The 22,356-nt window shown below is 41.4% G+C and overlaps 1 long non-coding RNA gene across 1 annotated transcript; it reads left to right on the forward strand.

The window, feature by feature from the left end:
• The first annotated feature begins 336 nt into the window (after nt 1-336).
• LOC116585860 lies at nt 337-18,447 on the forward strand. The gene is made up of 3 exons (XR_004283792.1): nt 337-426; nt 16,863-16,867; nt 18,377-18,447. It is a non-coding gene; the product is annotated as an uncharacterized LOC116585860 (long non-coding RNA).
• The last annotated feature ends 3,909 nt before the right edge of the window (nt 18,448-22,356 follow it).

Consider the following 22,356-nt stretch of genomic DNA (forward strand, 5'->3'; position numbering starts at 1 on the left):
TATCTTTGTTAAAGGACACAACTTTCCAGAGACAAAAGGAAATTAAAACTGGTTTATATATAGGGGTAGATTTGAAGAGGGAAAATTATTCTCTTGAAGCTTATATCTATATGTATATTATTAGAAAAGAAAGAAAAAGAAAAACAGAGGTATATGTGTGCAAAAAATCCAAGTTAAAAAGTTATTATGGAATATGTTGTATTAAACCTCTAGTTGCAATGGTAAATAGGTTAAACATTTAAAAATTAAAAAAAAAAAAACAGAAATCATGAGAATGAATTAAAAGAAAAAAAGTATCTATGAAATGTATAGGATTGAGGGTAATAGCTTGAGCTTAATATATTGTTTTTCCCTGATGTTGGGATTTTACAGTTTTATGTGGACTCTGTGGTGGTTGTCCCCTTGTTCCTTTGTCTTGTGTTCTGGGTGGGGGGGGGAATGCTGCTGCATTGTTTTTCGGTCACTCTGGCTTGGGTTGAGTCATCCTGCCCCCAATCAAGTGGCTGGGCTCTGTGGAAGCCGGTTTTTCACGCTTTGGTTCTCTGGAGGTTTTTGCTCTTTGGCAGCTTTTTGTAGCTTTTTGGAAGTTTAGTGGAGAGAAAACTGCACCCAGACCTCAGCCTCAGAGAGAAACCTCAGTCTGCTCCCCTCTCGGTGGTCCAGAACACACATACTTCCCCTCTGCAAACACCCACAGATGGTGCGCACCCTAGCCACTGTCTTAGTGGTCACCTGAGGCATCTGCTTGTCTCTGCACTGCCATGCCACTAAAACCATGAGTGATATTGGTCCAGGGAACCTGTTTCTGGTGGCTGCCTTTGCCAGGACTGCTGTCTGGGTTAGACCCATGAAATGTGTGCTCAGACCCTGCTGTCATGCAGGTCATGGAAGGCTAACCTGACCAGAAATCACGCCGGGTACACTCAATGCATGGACTGGGAGCATTCAGACCCTTGGCCAGTTCTAGAGAGTGCTGGCTGGTACCCACACCAAGTTTTCTCAGATGCAGGCAGGGAGTCCATTAAAACTACAGTTGTGCAGTGTGCCCAGAGCACAAAAGGCTGTGGTTCTAGAGAGTGCCAGTTGGTGCCCCTACCAGACTCTCTCACTAGTGGGTGGGGAGTGTGCCCAGACAAATGGTAGTACAGGCAGTGCAAACCCAGAGCCTCAGGGACCAGGAACTTAAGGCTCTGCTGCACTCTCTCTGACATGGGTGGTTGCCAATGGTGGCTGTCCTGGGTCCACAGGCTTAGGCCCATACCTGTGACCACCCAATTCCACCAGTTGCCTCTTAATATCTTTTGCTCTTTTTGAGTGCTTTTAACCAGACTCCAAGTTAATGCTGGTCCCCAACAACAGAGCACTTTTGTGTTGGGGTATGACTTTCCAACGAGTTGCTTTTGGTGGCTCCCTCCCTTTTCTGTTTATCCTCTGATAACAGACTGTGCGTTCCCACTCCTCTTTACATCTCCACTGATGTCTTCCTCCCCCAAAGAGATCCAGAAGTGTATGATATTACATCACAGGTTGATTTCATGGGTGTTCAGAGTATTCTGGTAGATATTTAGCTCACTTTAGAGGACCAGTTGAAACAGGGTCTCCTACTTCTCCGCCATCTTGCCCCTTTTCCCCAATTTCTTCATGTTTTAGTCCTGGTAGTTTATAGGCTTCCAAGAATGAGTGCATTTCTTCCAGGTTGCTTAATTTATTAACACACAGTAATTGATAATAATTTCTGATCATTGTTTCTATTTCCTTGGTGTTAGTCATAATCTTTCCCCCTGTCACTCAAATTTATTAATTTGGGTCTTTTCTCTTTTCTTTTGGGTATGTCTGGCTAGTGGTTTATTGATCTTATTAATTGTTTTAAAGAACCAGCTCCTAGTTCATTCATCTCTTATACTGTATTTCTGGTTTCTAATTTATTGTTCTCTGTTCTAATCTTAATTATTCTCCTTCTTGTGCATGCGGTAGACTTAATTTGTTGCTTAAGTAGGAGCCAAAAATGGGGCTCAAACTCATGACTCTGAGATCAAGACCTGAGCTGAGATCAAGAGTTGGACACCTAAATGACTGAGCCACCTAGGAACCCAAGGAATATGAGTATATATATATATATATATATATATATATATATATAGAAAGAGAGAGAGAGAGAGAGAGAGAGTGTGCTTTCTGTACCCTCCTTCTGTACCTCTTTTTAAGTTAGTTAATTATTGCAGTATAATTAACATACAGTGTTATATTACTTTCAGGTATACAATATAGAGATTCAACAATTCTATACATTGCAATGCTCATCATAATAAGTGTACTCTTAATCCTCATTACCTATTTTACCCATTGCCCCAACCATTTTCCTTCTTGTAACCATCAGTTTGTTCTCTATATTGAAGACTTTTTTAATTTGTCTTTTTTTCCTTTGTTTTGTTTCTTAAATTCCATATACAAATTAAATATGGTATTTGTCTCTCTCTGGCTCATTTATTTCACTTACCATTATACCTTCTAGATTCATCCATGTTGTTGCTAATGGCAAGATTTCATTCTTTTCTATGGCAGAGTAATATTTTATCATATATATGTATATGTATATGTGTGTATATATATGCATATATATATATATATATAACTTCTTTTTCCATTTTTCAGTTTTTTATTTAAATTCTAGTTAGTTAACATATAGCACTTCTTTATCCATTTATCTATCTATTGTCATTTGGGCTGCCTCTGTAATTTGGCTACTGTAAATAAACTGCAATAAACATACAGGTGTAAAAAAAATAAAGTGTAAAGAGAATTTATGTAATCAGGATTTTTCTCTTTTGTTGAGTGAGGCTTGAATGGCTATGTATTTCCCCCTTACCAACTTTGCCATATCCCAGAGGTTTTGGACTAATGCATTTGCATTTTCATTCATTTCCATGAATTGTTTAAGTTCTTCTTTGATTTTATGGTTGATTCAAACATTTTTGAGAAGGATGGTTTTTAGTTTCCAAGTGTTTGCATTTCTTACAAACTTTTTCTTGTGATTTGGCTAGTTTCAAATTATTGTGGTCTGAGAATATGCAGGGAATAACATCAATATTTTGATATCTGTTCAGAGCTGATTTGTGACCCAGTATGTAATCTATTCTGGAGAAATACCAGGTGTGTTTGAGAAGAATGAGCATTTGTTGTTTTAGGGTGGGGCGTTCTATATAATCTATGAGATCCTTGTGGTCCAGTGTGTCTTTCAGAACTCTAGTTTCTTTCTGATTTTCTGCTTAGATTATCTATTGCTGAGAGGAGAATTTGAGGTCTCCTACTATAAATGTATTATTATCAATGCGAAACCTGCTCTGAGCAGAAAAAGCTTTTCCAAAGGAGAATTCTCCAATAGCAATTCTGAACAGTGTAGCTTCATTTGGGAGTTGCAGTCTGGTACCTCAGAATCACTGCTGTCCCTAGGTCCTAATGGAAATGCAGGAAAACCTCCAATATCAGATTCTTTTGCTTGGGGCTTCTGAGTGGCTCAGGTGGTGAGGAACCTCATCCTGGATTTTGTCTTAGGTCATGCTTTCAGGGTTGTGAAATCGAGCCCCACATAGATTCTGTGATAAGCATGGACACTATCTGAGATTCTCTCCTTCTACCTCTCCCCCACCTGAGTGCTCTTTCTTTCTGTCTCTATGTGTCTCACAAAAAAATAGGAATGAAGGCTTCTCATTTACTCAGTTAACAGGTGTAGCCCATGGATGTTTCCTTTTGCACAAAAGCATTGGCATTTCTTTTCTTTCTTTACTTTTCTTTTTTTTAAATAAGATTTCATCTATTTGAAAGAGAGAGAGAGAGAGAATGAGAGGGGAGAAAGTCAGAGGGAGAAGCACAGTCCCCATGGAGCTGGAAGCCTGATGTGAGACTCGATCCCAGGACTCCAGGATCATGACCTGAGCCAAAGGCAGTCATTTCAATAACTGAGACACCCAGGCACCTCAGCATTAGAGTTTCTTATTCATAAAATGGCCAGATTGATAGGACACTGTGCTAATCACTTCATTCTCAATATTAACCCATTGTGGTCTCCATGAATAACATTGGTCCACCATGTGTCCCTTTCTCTTTATTTGCTTTTTTTTTCCTCAAAATTGATTTAATGTAAGGGGTCATTCCGAAGAAATGTCTCAGAACCATATTTTATGCTTTAATCTAGGGAGCCTGGCAGAGTGTTTGGAGCTATGGGATACCTGGGACCTCAGGGACACTTGACATTGAGTTTTAGATATCTCTGTGGACATCATGAAACCTATGGTAACCACCAGAGCATGTGTTTAGGTTGCGCCAGCATATTTGCAAGTGAGCTGGTGTCACTTCTGGAGGTATGGAGTGCAATGAAGTTAGACCTATCCATCCCAAATGTATTTCACTCCCATTTGAAAGGTAGAATTTTTTTTCCCTTCTTGGAGCAATAAAGCGTCTTGCTTCCTTGCACACATATATACATCTCTGTGTTCTTTATTTCAAATTATGTTCTTTCTGCAGGCCATGGAGAGGAGCCAGTGTTCTCAGAACAATATTTTTGTCTTGAAACTGGGGAATCAGGCTGAGTCCCTGAGACTATGAGATAAGTTGTGCCATAGGGCCCCTTGTCATTTGGCTTCAGTACAATGTTGACATCAGGAAAGCTAGAGGTTTTGAATGAGCTTCAAATACTGTCTGTGTGTAGTCACAAGAAAAGATTTGGGGTGGGAGCTTTCCTTGTTTCAGGGACCATGGCAGATGGAGTTAAATATGTTAATTCCAAGTAACTTTCATTTCCATTGGAAATATGGAACTCTGGTTTCCTTGATACCATTCCCATCCTCTTTTAAAAAAAATATATATATATATATGTATATGTATATATATATATATATACATAAAATAAATAAATATATATATGTATATATGTGTGTGTGTGTATATATATATACACACACACATAAATATATATATAAATATATATATATACATACATATATATATATACATATACACTGAAAAGAAATAAATATATATATATATGTATATATATTATGTGTGTGTATATATATATATATATTTATATATTTATATATATAAATATATATAATATATTTATATAATATATATAAATATATATATTTTATATAATATATATAAATATATAATTTATATAATATATATAAATATATATAATTATATAATATATATAATATATATATAAATATATATAATATATTTATATATATATATATATATATATATATATATATAAATGTATATATATATTTATATATATATTTATATATATATAAATATATATATTTATTTCTTTTCAGTGTAACAGTATTCATTTTTTTGGCACATGCATATATATATATATACATATACATACATATATATATATATACATATACACTGAAAAGAAATAAATATATATATGTATATATTTATGTATGTGTGTGTATATATATATATATATAAATATATATATTTATGTATGTGTGTGTATATATATATAAATATATATATATATACACACACATACATAAATATATACATATATATATATTTATTTCTTTTCAGTGTAACAGTATTCATTTTTTTGGCACCACACCCAGTGCTCCATGCAATCCATGCCCTCTCTAATACCCACCACCTGGTTCCCCCGACCTCCCACCCCTCACCCCTCACCCCTTCAAAACCCTCAGATTGTTTTTCAGAGTCCATAGTCTCTCACAGAGAGACCAATTTCCCTCAACTCCCTTCTCCTCTCCAACTCCCCTTGTCCGTCATGTTATTTGTTATGCTCCACAAATAAGTGAAACCATATGATAATTGACTCTCTCTGCTTGACTTATTTCACTCAGCATAATCTCTTCCAGTCCCGTCCAAGTTGCTGCAAAAGTTGGATATTCATCCTTTCTGAAGGAGGCATAATACTCCATAGTGTATATAGACCACATATTTTTTATCCATTCGTCCATTAAAGGGCATCTTGGTTCTTTCCACAGTTTGACTCCAAAAGCAAAGGAAACAAAAGTAAAAATGAACTTTTGGGACTTCATTAAGATCAAAAGCTTCTACACAGCAAAAGAAACTGTTAACAAAACAAAGAGGCAACCCACAGCATGGCAGGGGATATTTGCAAATGACAGTACAGACAAAAGTTTGATACCCAGGATCTATCAAGAACACCTAAAACTCAACACACATAAAACAGAGAATCATATCAAAAAATGGGCAGGAGATATAAACAGACACTTCTCCAATGAAGACATAGAAATGGCTATCAGACACATGAAACAATGTTCATCATCACTAGCCATCAGGGAGATTCAAAATAAAACCACATTGAGATACCACCTTACACCATTCCCATTCTCTTTAAGTTTGTAGCTAGGTTGGTTCCCTTTTAGGGGGTCATAGGTTTGGCATCACACAACCAGTCCCAATGTTGATGGCAATTTCCCACTTGGATCCTCAGATATGTAGGTGAAATAAGTGTCTTTTAGCCAAATGGAAAGATTTCCCTCATGTCTCTGAGTGTTTGGTTCTGGTCCTTTTGTTTTAAAGGCTGTGATTGGTAGCCAACTTTTCTCCCTCCACTTGGTTACAGAGACATCTTTATTCTGAAGATCAGACAGTTCATACATATGCACTATGCTCCAGGAACTTGTTTAGTGTAGAAAAAGCTCTTTCAAGGAATACTGCTTCAATAACCATTTCCAAATACATAATCAGATTGGAGGACCAATCTGCTAACCCTAAGTGGTGTGTGTGTGTGTGTGTGTGTGTGTGTGTGTGTGTGTGTGTGTCCCATTATAGAAAAGGAAAGAGAAATCCAAATCCAGAAGGAAGAATAAAAGGCCTATTATTTTCTTGGCTCCCAGAAGGAGCCAATGGTGGTTTCTCATTGCCCAAGCCAACAGGCCTGAAACTCCCCACTTGTGAACTGTGATTTTGCTACACACTTTATTCTCAACATTATTAGATACTCAACACTAAGAAAGTTTTCACTCCCTCTGTGTCCATTTATATTCCTTTGATCTTCTTTTCTCCATCAGCCAGGGGAGAGAGGTGCCCTGATTACCTATCCACACATTTATCCAAGGCAGCCGCACAGGCTCAGTGACAAGAATTCCAACTTTTTAAGTTGTGTACCAGACACTAATTATCTCCCTTCTCACAGGACCAGAGGGGGAACTCAGAAGACATCCCTAGGTGCCAGCTGTGAGTCACAGCACCTTCACGCTGGAATGGATGCATTCCATTTCTATCTAACTAGATAGAAAGTCATCAAGATTCTAGGAATGTATCTAAGAAGGGCCAAACACCTCCATTTAAAATGGGAATGGACTGTATATCTGGAGTGAGATGTCTAGCTTTTTTCCTCCATCCAATAAATGAGACCAGTACCTTTTAAAATCCTCTGGCCAAGCCTACAAACACACATATATTCACTATTTGGTCTTCTAATGCCATAGGTTTCCTGATGCAAACATAGTTCTGAAACTCAATTTCAAGGTGGATACTGTGGCCCACACTGCCCCACAGTCACAAGGAATCCTCCAGACTTCCCACTTTCAAGAAAAGTCTATTGTTCTGATATGCTGGATCTGAATGGCCCACAGGGTCAACCTAGACTGAAAAAGAGGAACTGGATGGAAATGGTTCTATGGTAGGCCAAATGGGTTTCATAGAGGCAAGTTGGGAGAGAATGTTTTGATCGAAGTGAGTAGAACAATCTCCTAGCAACCCAATTCTCATTCCCAGGAACAAGTCACCACTGTGGGGTTGGGTGAAGGGAAATCTCCATTGCCTACATGTAGGAGATCTGTCAGCAAGAGCTCTGCATTATTCCTCAGAAAGAGAGGGAAAACTGATGTTAGCTTCTGTGAATGGTCCTCCCCATGAACGGATAGAGGCTGAAGGGATTCAGGTAGAGTAGTTTGGGACTCCAAACTGATGTCCAAGCTTTTTGATGTAGACTGTGGTGCAGTAGGCTTTGAAAGGGCAATTCCTGAGCTCCCCAGATCCTTCAGTCTGTAGCATATTGGTGACAACTCTGTTCTTCAGAACAAGGGCATCTTAAGCTGAAAGAGAGAATGTCCCCCTTTCCTCTGGGATAGCAAGTATGGATGTGCTCACATAACACAGGACTGAAGTGGGAAGTGGCAACCAATCCTTGGGTGGTGGCTACGTGGGTCAAATCCCCCACAGACCCTCATAGGGAAACCTCATATGGAAACAACCCAAAATAAAACATCAGCAAGGGGATGGAAATGAAACAAGGCAAACCAAAAATTTATTTAAAAATTCAGACTAGGAAATCGCTTTGGGGGTTGTATACATTGATGCATTAAGCTTTGGTGTGCCTGTGCCCTCTGAATCAGTATGCATGCGTCCTTTGGATAAACATCTAGGCATGCCATTGATGCATCCTAGGGTAGCTCTCTTGGTAATGTTTTGAGGAAACATCATATGGTTTTCCAGAGCTGTACAACAGTTTGCATTCCTTCCAAAACTGTAAGATGGTTCTCCTTTCTCCACAACTTCATCACCATCCGTTGTTTCCATGGTGGTTCATTTGAACCATTCTGATTGCTGTGGGTGGTATCTCATTGAAGTTTTGATTTGTATTTCCCTCATGCCATATGATGTAGAGCATTGTTTCACAATGTTAGGGGAGAACACAGGCAGCAACCCGTTTGAAAATTTTTGCTAGACATGTCTCCAAAGGCAAGGAAAACCAAACCCAAAATGAACAATTGGGACTTCATCAAGATAAAAAGCTTTTGCACATCAAAGGAAATGGTCGACAAAACCAAAAGACAATGTCAAGAATGGGAGAAGATGCCTGGGCAGCATAAAGGGTAGCTCATGAATAATCCTGTCTGGAGCAACTGGGGACACCTGGCATTCCCCAAAGCCCACAAACACCATTCTGGTGTTAGGGTGCAGACAGAGCACTGTAATAGGGATGATGAATGGGTTTGAGGAAACTTACTGACTTTAGGTAATAAGGGAGAGACATGGGAGTATTTTAATTTTGGAACGAGTCAAGGAGCCTGAGAGTTGGCTCATCCAAACACACAGAAAGACTCCCTTGGGCCATCCTAGACGTTCAACCTTCCAGGACAGACTGTGAGAGATTACCAACTACAGACATTGCCTGGGGCAGAAGAAGAAGACAGAAGACAGCTCTTGACATGATCCTGGGGCAGATCTCCCATGATCTCAGTACAAATCTCTTCAAAACTTGGGCTAGCCAGCAAGGTCTAGGGTCAAAACTCATGAGATTTCTGGCCAAAGCTCTCAGGCCCTTGGATGGGATTGGCACACCCTAACGAGCCTACTTTGGGCTCCTCAGGTAGTTAAGTAAACACATTTCATGAGACCTCAGTACAAATCTTGTGAGATCTCAGACAAATCTCAGGAGAACTCATTCTAAATATTGTGACATCTTAGTCCAAATCTCATGATAACTCAGGCACATCTCATGTGACATCTACCAAAATCTCATGAGAACTTATTCCAAATCTTTTGAGATCTCGGTTCAAATCTCATGACATTTCAGTCCGAATCTCATGATATCTCAGTCCAAATATCGTGAGAACTCAGATAGTTCTCATGAGATTTCTACTCAAATCTCGTGAGAACATATTTCATATCTTGTGAGATATCAGTCCAAATCTTGTAATCTTGTCCAAATCTCATGACATTTCAGTCCAAATATCATGAGTTGTCCCTGAAATCTCACAAGAGTTCTATTCATATCTCATTAGAGCTCAGCCCAAATATCATGAAATCTCTCTAGAAATCTTGTGAGACCTCTTTCCTAATCCCTTGAGATCTCAGTCCAAATGTCATTAGAACAAGGTCACTTCTCAGGAGATTTCTACCCAAGTCTTGTGAGAACTCATTTCAAGTACCATGAGATATCAGGGAAATCTCCTCATCTCTGTCCAAATCTTGTGATATGGCAGTTCAAATCTTGTGAGATCTTGGTCCAAATCCTGTTATATCTCCGTACAAATCTCAAGACATCTCCCAACACTTCTCATGAGATTTCTACACAAAGCCCATGATATCTCAGTCCAAATTTCATGAGATGTAAGTCAAATACTGTGAGATCTCAGTCCAAGTCTCAAGATCTCTCAGTCCAAATCCCGTGAGATCTTATTCCAAATCTCATGAGACCTCTACAAATCTCATGAGATCTTAGTCCAAATACCAGGAGATCTCAGTCAAATCCTGTGATATGTCAGTCCAAATCTTGTGAGAGACCCACTCCAAATAGTATCAGGGTTATCTATTGATCTCTTAGATCTCATCTAGTGAGATCTCAGTCCAAATCTCATGAGAACTCAGTCAAATCTGGTGAGATTTCAGGCCCAATCTCATGAAATCTCAGTTCAAATCTTGTGAGAACTTGGGCACTTGTCATGAGATCCCACCCAAGCCTCATGAGAACTTATTCAAAAACTCATGTGATCTCAGTCCAAATCTTCTGAGATCTCATTCCAAATATCATGAGATCAGTCCGAATCTCTCAATTTGGCACTCAAATCTCTTGATAACTTTTTCCCATTCTCGTGAGATTTCAGTCCAAATCATGTGAGATCTCAGTCCTCTGTAGAAAATGTGTGTAGGGCAAAATATAGGTTTTTGAGGGTGTGGTGGCCTTAATTCTGGGAATAGGAGAAATAGTCAGTTCTCTCCTTCCCAGTTTTTTTCCCCCTTTCTTTGTGAAATGTAGAGCATGGATCCTGTTGGTAGGCATTCCCATAATCTTCTGTAGGTTATGAAAATGTATGTAGATAGGTTTTTGGTCACATTCAGGGATGATAGAGCTCTTGCTCAGAATGCCATTATCCCAAGATTTTAGTGAGTTATCACTTTGTTTCTGTGCTCAGTGAGCATAATTCCTGTCTGATATGCCCCCCAAATGATGGACCTCCTGTCCCTGTACAGTTGCTGCTCAAAGTACTGTGGTCAGTGCACTGAAAATTAGCTGTAAAATCACACACTCATGCCACTCTCATACCTGCATAGACCACATACAAAGGCATACCCCACAGACACCACAAAAACAGCAGACACTGAAACACTTCCATCACACACCAACAGCACAAACTACCTATACACACCATACACAACACATAGACTGCAGACACAGCACCAATACATCAAAAACAGCACACATAGACCAAACACCTACACACTCCAGAGAGAGCACACCTATATAAGACATATACCATACACACACCACTCATACATCAAACACATTCATACACACTACACTCACACTTCACATATAAAACACACAGAATACACCTATGCCACACATACCACATTTACACCAAATTCATATAAACACATAGAAACACACCATCACCACACACATAGTGCTCTTACACAACATACACCATATATGCTTCACACACAAACCTCTCACACAACATATGAAGCACATGCCTAGAACAGACATACAGAACACACACTCAATTCACTACACACACACACCCCATGCCACATGCACAATGCACACCACACCCCTACAATACACACAGGAGCCACAAATCATACACAGCAGACATATGCCACACACACACATTTCATGGACCTCATAGAAAACACAGTCACACAAAAACACACAAGATATTGGACACATAGACATCACATACATGGAACATAGACCTTACACATTCACATGCAGAAAGCACACACATCTCATATCCTACAAACTCACATGCACAACAGACACACTAAAACTTTATAGACCACCCATTCATCACTCCTATACCACACAAATACATCACACATACATCTCACACACACAAAACATAGGGAATACACACACTGCCAGATGCGCAACAATGCCTATAGACATGCTCACCATAATTACTCAATACACACCACACATCCTGCACACATCACACACACAGACATCACCCATGCACCACACTATTACACATACACAACCTACAGAAACCACACAAATGCCAAACACATGTATCTCAAATAAACCCCAGAACCTGAAGACACATCACCCACCAGAGTCATACCACACATACAACATCAATACATGTAAATAACAGACACCACAAAAACACTCCATTCAGCCATTCACATGAAAACACAGGAATACCACACACAACATTCATAGAACACACACACCCAAAGGACGCCAAACATACACAACACCTCCGTTCCAGACACATCCCACCTACAACACATGCCACCCAAAACACACCACCCACCATACAAACAGTACATAACCAAAGACACCACACACATCCCACATGGAAGCCACTGTATAACACACACAAAACAGCTTTATATCACACTTGGTTGACACATAAACCTACATGGACATCACAAACAACACAGACAAGACACATAAAACACATGGACCACACGCACTTACCGATATCATCTAGACGTCATCTAGACCACCCTAAACAACATGCACCACACAGATTCCACACAGAACACATATCTCAAATACACAACACACATATACAAAACACAAACCCACCACAAATACATTACGCCTCTATACCAACACATGACATATTCCCCTCACGAACACTACATATGCAACCAGAAATCACCACACATACAGCACCCACACACCCTGCATACACCATCTACATGCCACAATTCTACCCATGCCTTACATCAACCACACACTTACCACAGAAATTCAACATATTGATCCCACACACACACCAGACATATGCCAACTGCACACACAGAAACCACACAAAAAACAGCATACACAGGGCACCTGGGTGGCTCAGTGGGTCAATCCTCCTGCCTTTGGCTTAGGTTGTGATCTCGAACCTCACATCAGGCTCTCTGCTTGGCAGGAAGCTTGCTTTCCCCTCTCTCTCTGCCTGCCTCTCTGACTACTTGTAGTCTCTCTCCCTCTGCCAAATAAATAAATAAAATTTTTAAAAAGGTTAAAATGGCAAGGTTAAAAAAAAACACATACATATAAAAGCTTTACCCAGGATAATGCACATTACACATGCAACATAAATTCCATACATACACAACATACAAACAGGTCCCATTAAAACACATGTCACAGATATACCAGAAACTTACAACACCAATACCCGAGAAAAGCATTCCAAACACACACAACACACACACTGTACACACTGTGCAACATAAACCACACACACCATGCATCTCCCATCAACATAACACTCACTGACCACATAAAAATGTGGCATACACACACTCACACACACCATGCAGACACCACAGATATGCCATTCTCAGCACACAGACATTACCCAAAGCCACACCACACATACACCATGCAGAGAGCACACAAATAACCCATGCACAACACATACAACCCAAACACACTGCATGTAGATCATACATACACAGCACCTATACCCCCAACAATAAACACTACACAAACACCAAACATATACCATACAACACACATCTCCGTCGTCATGCACAAACCACATATACAACACCTGAAACACATACCACACACACACCACTCAAGGACTGCATACACACACACACACACATGCACACGCACACACACACACACCACCTCTAGCATACAGCTCTACCCACCTATTCAATACACCTGCATAGACCACACATACAGCACACCAGCCACAACACCTATCAGACTCACATCACACTCAAAAAACATTGTCTTCACACACACACACACACACACACACACACACACACACACACGCGCACACACCTCTGCTTAGTTCTTGGTTAGCTTGTGTCAGTCTGCTGATATGTACTCAGCTTGTCTTTCTTCCCTGGCTTATTGACATGACTTCATTATGAAGAAAAGATAGCCTGCCCATGTACAGAACACTTCATGGCATGGCCTGCATAGAAAGAGCCCTTCTCTGGAAAACTGCACTGAATCCCAGGGACAGACACTTGAGATTCATCTCTCATAACACCCTGCTATCCCTGAGCCACTGCTACCTGTAGTCTCTGCTGGGAAGGATAGATAAAAGAGCTAATGGGGCATCTCGGTGGCTCAGTGAGTTAAAGCTTCTGCCTTTGGCTCAGGTCATGATCCCAGGGTCCTGGGATCGAGCCCCGCATCTGGCTCTCTGCTCAGCGGGGAGCTGCTTCTCCCTCTCTCTGCCTGCCTCTCTGCCTGCTTGTGATCTCTGTCTCTCAAATAAATAAATAAATCTTTTAAAGAAAGAAAGATAGATAGAAAGAAAAAAAGAAAGAAAGAAAGAAAGAAAGAAAAGAAAGAAAGAAAAAAGAGCCAAAGGCCAGAATATTTATGTCTCTTTCAGCAGGAAGAATTCACACCTCTGGCTGACAGGGCTCCTAGCTGTAGTCAGTGGAAATTCCCTTTGCCCAAGCCCACAGGTGTTTCTTATTCCTGGTTGGCTTTGCTCACTAGAAAAGGGTGCTAGTCTCTTCAATTTTAAAATGATAACCTTCTCATCCCTATGGAAGAATTCTGGCTCTCTGGATCCATTTACATCCATTGGTTCATCCTGCCATACTAGGTTCAGCCTTCAAGCCATTCAGATCCTGTGTCTCACAGCAATCATCTCTCTTTCAACCGGGAGTCTGGCCAAGCCTTGGAACTGTGCACTAGGTTGGGCCACAGGATCACTTGCAATTTGTCTCAGAAATAGAAGGACATTGGGAGAGATAGGGGATTTTAGTATGCCAGCATAGGATATGTGTGTGCAGGCTGGGCCAGAAGTTTGGAGAGGCAACTGGTCACATTTCTGTAGCAAAGGGAAACAAAGTGAAAGATCTTGCCTTATGTGTTAATTCCCATTGGAAAAGAGAACTTGGGCCCTCCCAGTAGCCATTCTCCTGAGCTTGATGTAGTTCCAACTAGACCTTGGTTCCCATTCACAGGATATGTAGCTGTCACTCACACAGCCACCACTCAGTTGTTGATGGCAAGCTTCCATTCTGGTCCTGTCCCCAGTGAGAGATGTCAGTCTCTGATATCACCCAGGAGATTGGTGCTCTTTCTTTGAACTGCTTACTGCTTCACTGGATGGAATAAAGACTGGAATGGGTGGTCAGCTGGCCCTACTCTTTGACTCACTGCAGTGCCTTTGTTCCGAAGAGCAGAACATTGGGGAGCGAGGTAACCTCATTCTCTGATAAAAGGCCAGATAGTAAGGGCAGATAGAGGATTCTCCAGGTCCAGGTGAGTGCAGAAAGAGCCTATTCAATGAATATTGACTGAAGGCCCAGATCCAAATACATGAGCATCAGCAGAGAGGACTCATAGGCTTTCCCTGAACTATTGCTGTCTCTGGTCACTGACTTGAAGGGCAGGGGAAATATCCAAGGCTAGGAGGTTTCCATCTTTTTCTGAAAGAAGAATCGAAGCCACTTTCTGACTCACTCTCTGGTGTATCCAGTAGAGTTTTCCCTTTGCCTAAGCTCAGAGATATTTCTTATTCCTGAAAAAGCAAACTCATTCAGTGGAGTTTTCCCTTTGCCTGAGCTTGGAGAAGTTGATTTTTCCTGAAAAAGCAAACTCATTAGGAGAGTGTGCTAGTAGCTGCAGCCTGAACATGATCCCTTTGTCACCTGTCATGAAGAACCCAGCCTACACACACATATCCTATGCTGGCATACTAAAATCCCGTATCTCTCCAAATGTCTATCTATTTCTGAGACAAATTGCATGTGATCCTATAGCCCAACCTAATGCACAGTCCCAAGGCTTGGCCAGACTCCCAGTTGAAAGAAAGATGTTTGCTGTGAGACACAGGATCTGAATGGCATGTTGTGGATACCTTTATATCCCTTTGTTCTTTTTCACAACCAGCCTCATCTTTCGAGCAAGTCTGAGCCAGTGTATCAGAGCCATTTCACCTATTTTGAAATTAGGGAGTCTGGCAGAGTCCTTGGGAATGTGGGATAGGTATGGCCACTGCCCCCCACCAGCCTGATTCTAGAACTCTCTTTATGGTGAGAGGCCTAGAGCATGGGAAGATGCCCAGTAAATCATGTGTATGTTTAGGCTGGGCAGGAGGTTTGAGGTGGGTGGGGCTTCATTTCTGGGACAAGACAAACACATGTAGACATCTGATTTCCTGATGTACCCCTTTCCTGTTCAAAATTTAGAAATGTGGTCTTTCTGTGGCCATTCCCACCACCTTGCTATGTTTCCAACAAGTTTTTGGTTTATATTCCATGGCATTGTGACTCCGACTCACAAAGCCAGCCCTCAGGGATTCGCACTCTAGTCCTCTGCTATGGAAGTGAATCAGTGTCTGATAACTCCCCCACCCTGGAAAACCAAAGAAAACCAAAGGAAACTGACTGTGTGGTCCCTGAATGCTTGCTTCTTAGCCAGCTATGGCAAAGCTGGTGATTGGCGGCCAGCTTCCCAACCACCCTTAAATGATCTAGATGCCTGCATTCTGAAAAGTGGGAGGTTCATGAATGGGAAGTATGTTCTAGGAAAATCTCAGTACAGAAGAGCCCTTTTGCACCATACTGACCCAAGACCCAGTCCCAAACACTGGAGCATTTGTCACAAGCACCCTCCTGCTACCACTGAGACACTGCTGTGTCGATCTACTGATGGGAATTTCAGGAGAAAGAGCCAAAGCTGAATGCATTCTCTCTACTTGGGAACAAACAATGCAGGCTTCTTGCTGACAGATTCAGTAGGTGTAGCCAATGGGGGCCTCCTTCTACCAAAACACACTGGTGTTTCTTATTCCTCAGACGGTCAGCTTGCTAGGATATTGGACTAATGACATCACTTCCAATATCCATAGATGACAGTGACTTAGCACAATAACTTCTGCTTGAAACAGGGGAGTCCAGCCAAGTACTTGGGACTGTAGGGTAGGTAGGGAAATACTGCACTCCAAATTGGGTTTCAGAAGGTTGTGGACATCAGGTGGTCTAGTACACTGAAAGGTTCTAGCAGAGAATGATTGTATCTAGATTGGGTCACAGGATTTGGGAGCAAGGTGGCCTCATTCTCTGATAAAAGACAATGGTAGCTTTCAGCTCTTCCCTAACATTGAAAACATGATCTCAGGTCGCTTTCAGTTTGGCTGTAATCAATTTCGTTTGGTCATTCATGGCTTTCTCCAACCTAGCTATTGCCTGGATAATTGTTAGCATATTGTCTATGTTGATAGCCATTAGCTCTGTTGCAGAAGGTCCATCCTCTGTATTTTTCTTCTGTTGGGCATTCCTTCTCCTAGTCATTTTGGTGAGAGATGGCTGAATGAATGTAGCTGAATATATCAACTGTGCTGCAGTCAAGGTGCACCCTGGAACGCTTCTGAGCAATCAGGGTTTTCCACCCAAACGAGGGAAAAAAAGAAAAGAAAAGGAAAAAAAGAGAGAGAAAGAGAGAGGAAAGAAAGGGAGGATAAAAGAGAAGGTTCAGCCCAATGGGCCCCAAGGTAAGATTTATGAAGTATACAAACAAAAATAGACAAACAAAAAGACTGATAAAAATATACAAGAGAAAAAATTATATATATATATATATATATATATATATATATATATATATATATATATATATGCAAATAAAGAAAGAACCTCGTCAAAAAGAACCCTGAGTGTAAGATTTATATACTATCAGAACAAACACAAAAAACACAGAAACACTGGTGGAAGAAAAAGATGGGAGAGTGGTTATAAATTCTCAGTGTGGGCGAGGAAGGTTGATTTTATTCTTCCTGGATGTATCTTGATATTTTTGTTAAAGGATTCAACTACCCTAAGATACAGGAGGATTAAAAATTGGTTTACCTATAGAGGTAGTATTGATTGGGGAAAGGGGATTACCTTAAAGTTTAATGCTATATGAATATTAGAAAATAAAACTTTAAAGAAGGAATAAACTAGACTAAACTAAACTAAAATTAAAGAAAAAAGAAATTTAAAAAATAGAAATGCAAAAGGAAAACACAGGTGTATGTATCAAAAAGTTCAGGTTAGAAGGTTATTATGGAATTTGATGTACTGGACATCTCACTGTGATGGTAAATAGGTTAAAAAATTATCTATATAGGGCGCCTGGGTGGCTCAGTGGGTTAAGCCGCTGCCTTCGGCTCAGGTCATGATCTCAGGGTCCTGGGATCGAGTCCCGCATCGGGTTCTCTGCTCCGTGGGGAGCCTGCTTCCTCCTCTCTCTCTCTCTGCCTGCCTCTCTGCCTACTTGTGATCTCTCTGTGTCAAATGAATAAATAAAATCTTTAAAAAAAATCTATATAAAAAAAATGAGCCAGAATAGTGGGAACGAATTAAAAATAAAAGTTGTCCTCTGAAGTAGTGGTGGTTGTTCTCTTGTTGTCTTTTTCTTTTTTTTTTTTTCTGGTTGGTTTTTCTGGGGGAGGGGCCTGCCACGTGGGTTTTCAGTCAATGATGTTCTCTGAGTTAAGTCCTCCCGCCCACCTCAAGGGGGTGGGTTCTAGGGAAACTGTTTTTTTTTTTTCAGGCTTTTGTTCTCTGGAAATTTTTATGCTTGTTCACTTTTGTTTTTCTCTCTCACCTTGACCACTTTTGATGGTTTTTGTAGGTTCAGAGGAAAGCAACTTGCACTGTGACTTCCCTTTCAGAGAGAAGCCTCAGTCTGGCTGCAGAGCCCATATAAATTCCCCCTTTGGCCGCTGGCAGAGCAGGTTCTGAGTCACGGTCCCTGGGGATGCAGGATTTTTTGCTTGTACCCAAAACCATGGCAGATGCGGCTGTCTGGGCAACTCCAGACTGCCAGAGAAGTTCCAAGCAGTGATCAAACACTGAGATTTTCCTGCTGGCCCTGGCTGGGGGCTGGGAGTGCCTGTTCTTTCCAGGTCGAGAGCACTGGGCTGGCGCCTGTGTGCACCTCTCTTAGGGGAGGGCGGGGGGGTACGACTTGGACTCTGGTAGCATGGTAGGGCACTCGAGTGGGGACTGCAAAAAGGTTGTGCTTCTGATGGCTGGCAAGGCTCCCAGCCCCTCATGGGAGGTGGGCCCCATGCGCTATCAGGCTCGCTGGTGGCTTGGGGACCAAGACCTTGTTTCTCCGCAGCTCTGTCTCTGGCCCTGAGCCAGGAGTGGCTGTCCTGGGTCTGGGGACTTAAGCCCCTGTCCCTAACACCCAGATTCCCACAATTCCCCCGACTCCCGGTGATACTTTGCTTTTTTTGAGTGCTTTCTACCAGACTCCTGAGTTAATTCTGGTACCCAGATGCAGGGCACTCTCGTATTGGGATATTACTTTCCAACGAGTCACCTCTTGACTCCCTCTCCCTTTTGTTTATCTTCCAATATCAGTCCGACTTTCCCACTCCGCTTTGTCTGCACACTGGTGTCTTCTGCTCCAGTAGAGATCCAGACGTGTATAATTCTGATCTCAGGCTGATTTCATGGGTGATTGGAGTTCTTTGGAAGGTAATCAGCTCACTTTAGGGTACAGGTTGAAAAGGCGCTTCCTCCTACTTCCATGCCATCTTGTCTCCTCCGATAAAAGACAAGGAATTGAGACATGGACTTCCCGGATGTAGTCCATTCCCACTGGAAAAGTAGGACATGGCCCTTCTGGTGGCCATTCCCATTCTCTCGCTGTCTTTTGAACTTGATCTCCATTTCCATTCATGGATTATGGGGCTGTAACTCATACAGAGAATGTGCAGAAATGGATAGATCATTTCTACTGTTTTCCTAGGCTAAGCAAGAGCAATCAACGACTGAGAACTCCAGAAAAGATGGCCTTCCTGTCCTAGAGCATTGGCTTCTTGGCCAGCTGTAAGAAGCCCAGCTATGGGTAGCCAGCTTGCTTCCCACTCCTGGCTGCCCAAGATATTTCCTTCTGAAGAGCAGATGGTTTGCACATGCACAGCATGGTCCAGGACCTGTTCAAGCACAGAAAGAGCCCTTTCATATGTTGCCCTAAAGCCTGGTTCCAAACTCTTGAGACTTAGCCTGAGTAACCAACTGATAGAACTGAACTCATGCTGCCTGGATCCCCTGATCTGAAGGGTAGGAAAAACAGCAAAAACCATAATCATTCTTTCTTTTTCTGAAGGAAGAATGCAGGTTTTTTCTAACAGGGCTCCCAGGGGTGGCCCTTGGAGGTTTCCCTTTGAACAAGCCTGCCATTCTCTCTTTGTCTTCATACAGCCAGCTTGCTAGGACATTGTACCAGTCACTTCATTTTCAGTATGACCCCATTCTCATCTCTGAGGAAGGACTTCGGCTTCCCAAGGAATTCTGTTCCATCCCATGAATGGATGTTTTCTCAATCTAGGTTCTCCCTGGGGCTCATCAAGATCAAAGTTCTCAGAGACCCTCTGCCTTCCCCTGGGATTCTGGGCAAGTCTTTGAGACTATGGGACACTTTGGGCCATAGGGTCCCTCTGACCATGGCTTCCAAACTGGACTGTGGCAGAATGAGACACTGGAATCTCCAAAATAGGGAGTATTTGTGAGTAGGCATGGCCAGAGGATTTGAGGTGGGGAGCTCCCTTCATTTGTAGGGTAAATGAAAACCAAGTTAGATATCTCCTTTCCAGAATTATTTCAATCCCACCTGAAATGGAGAACTTTGACTCTCATTACGGATATGTCAACTTTCCTGCTATTTTCCTAACGAGGTCTTGGGTAACCATCCAGGACCAGAGTGCAGTCACTCACACAGCCAGTGCCCAGGGAGGGGTGGTGAGTTACAAGTCGGGTCCTATGCTAGGAAAGAGCAGTCAGGAACTGATATTCCCGAAGGAAATAACTATGGCACTCCTGTTTCTTGTCACTCTGCTCTTTTCCACTTAGGGAAGTGCAGTGATGTGTAGCCATCTTGCCTCCATGCCCTGGTAGATTGAGATGCCTTTATTTGGAAGAACAGACCATTCCCACCTTGGCAGCATGCCATAAGGAGCTGGTCAGGGCAGAAAGATGTTTCCTAAGGAATACTTCCCACAGAATTAGTTCATAATACTTGGTCATTTGGTGCAAGAACTAACCTGCTACCTCTGAATCACTGCTACCTTCAACCACTGTTGGAAAAGCAGGAATAACAGCCACCAGCAGAAACATCCCTTCCCTTCGTAGAGGAAGAATGCAGGAAGAATACCTAAATCTTTTCTGGGCTGGCAAATGGAAATTTCCCTTCACCCAAGTTCACAGGTGGATTCTTATTCCCAAAACGACCAACTGGCTAGGAGACTGTGCTAGTCACTTCACGCTCAACATGATCCCATTTTCATTCCTAATGAGGAACTTTGGCCCTCCGTGTATCTAGGTCCATTCCTTTCCTTTTTTTTTTTTCCCAAAGTAAATTCTCCCTAGGGGCTGGCCCATTGATTCAGAGCTCTGTTTTGTTCTTCTGAAACTAATTTGTCTGATATGAGATTTGCTACCCCAGCTTTCTTTGAGGTCCATTGGCATGAAAGATGGTTCTTCATCCCTTCACTTTCAGTCTTGATGTACCCTTATTTTCAAAATGAGTCTCTTGTAGACAGCATATGGATGGGTCCTGTCATTTTATCGAATCTGCAACCCTGTGCAGTTTTATGGGGGCATGTAAGCCATTCACATTGAGAGTGATTATTGAAAGATATGATTTCATTTTCATCATGTTGCCTGTGAAGTCCTTGTTTCTATAGATTTTCTCTGTGTATTTCTGTTCTACATCACTCATGGGGTCTTTCTCCTTTTGTAGAACTCCCCTTAGTATTTCTTGCAGGGCCAGCTTAATGGTCACATATTCTTTCAGTTTCTGTTGGTACAGGAAGATCCTTATCACTCCATCAATTCTGAATGGCAGACTTGGTAGATAAAGTATTTTTGGCTGCATGTTATTCTCATTTAGTGCCTTGAATATGTCTTGCTGACCCTTTCTGGCTTTCCAGATTTCTGTGGACATGTCTGATGTTATTCTGATGTTCCTCCCTCTGTACATAAGAAATCCTTTCCCCCTAACTGCTCTTAAATGGTTTCCTTAGTTCTATGATTGGTGAGTTTTACTATTACATGCTGGGGCATTTGTTTGTTCTCTTTGATCTTGTGAGGGGTCCTCTCTGCCTCTAGGACATAAATGGTTTTTCATTCCCCAGATTAGGGAGGTTCTGAGCAAGGATTGCTCAAATATGTCTTCTAGTACTCTCTCTTTCTCTCTTTCTTCCCTTTCAGGGATCCCAATAAATCTGACATTGGAACATTTCATGATATCATTTATTTCTATAATTCTGTTTTCATGGATTATAAACTGTTTGTTCCAGGCCTCCTCCTGTTTCAGCTTTTCTATCAGTTTGTCCTCTAGATCACTAATTTGTTCTTCTGCCTTGTTTACCCTAGCTGTTAGAATATATATATTAAGAAGATATGGTCCATATATGA

Source organism: Mustela erminea, chromosome 3 (assembly GCF_009829155.1).
Source record: "Mustela erminea isolate mMusErm1 chromosome 3, mMusErm1.Pri, whole genome shotgun sequence".
NCBI classification, from domain to species: domain Eukaryota; kingdom Metazoa; phylum Chordata; class Mammalia; order Carnivora; family Mustelidae; genus Mustela; species Mustela erminea.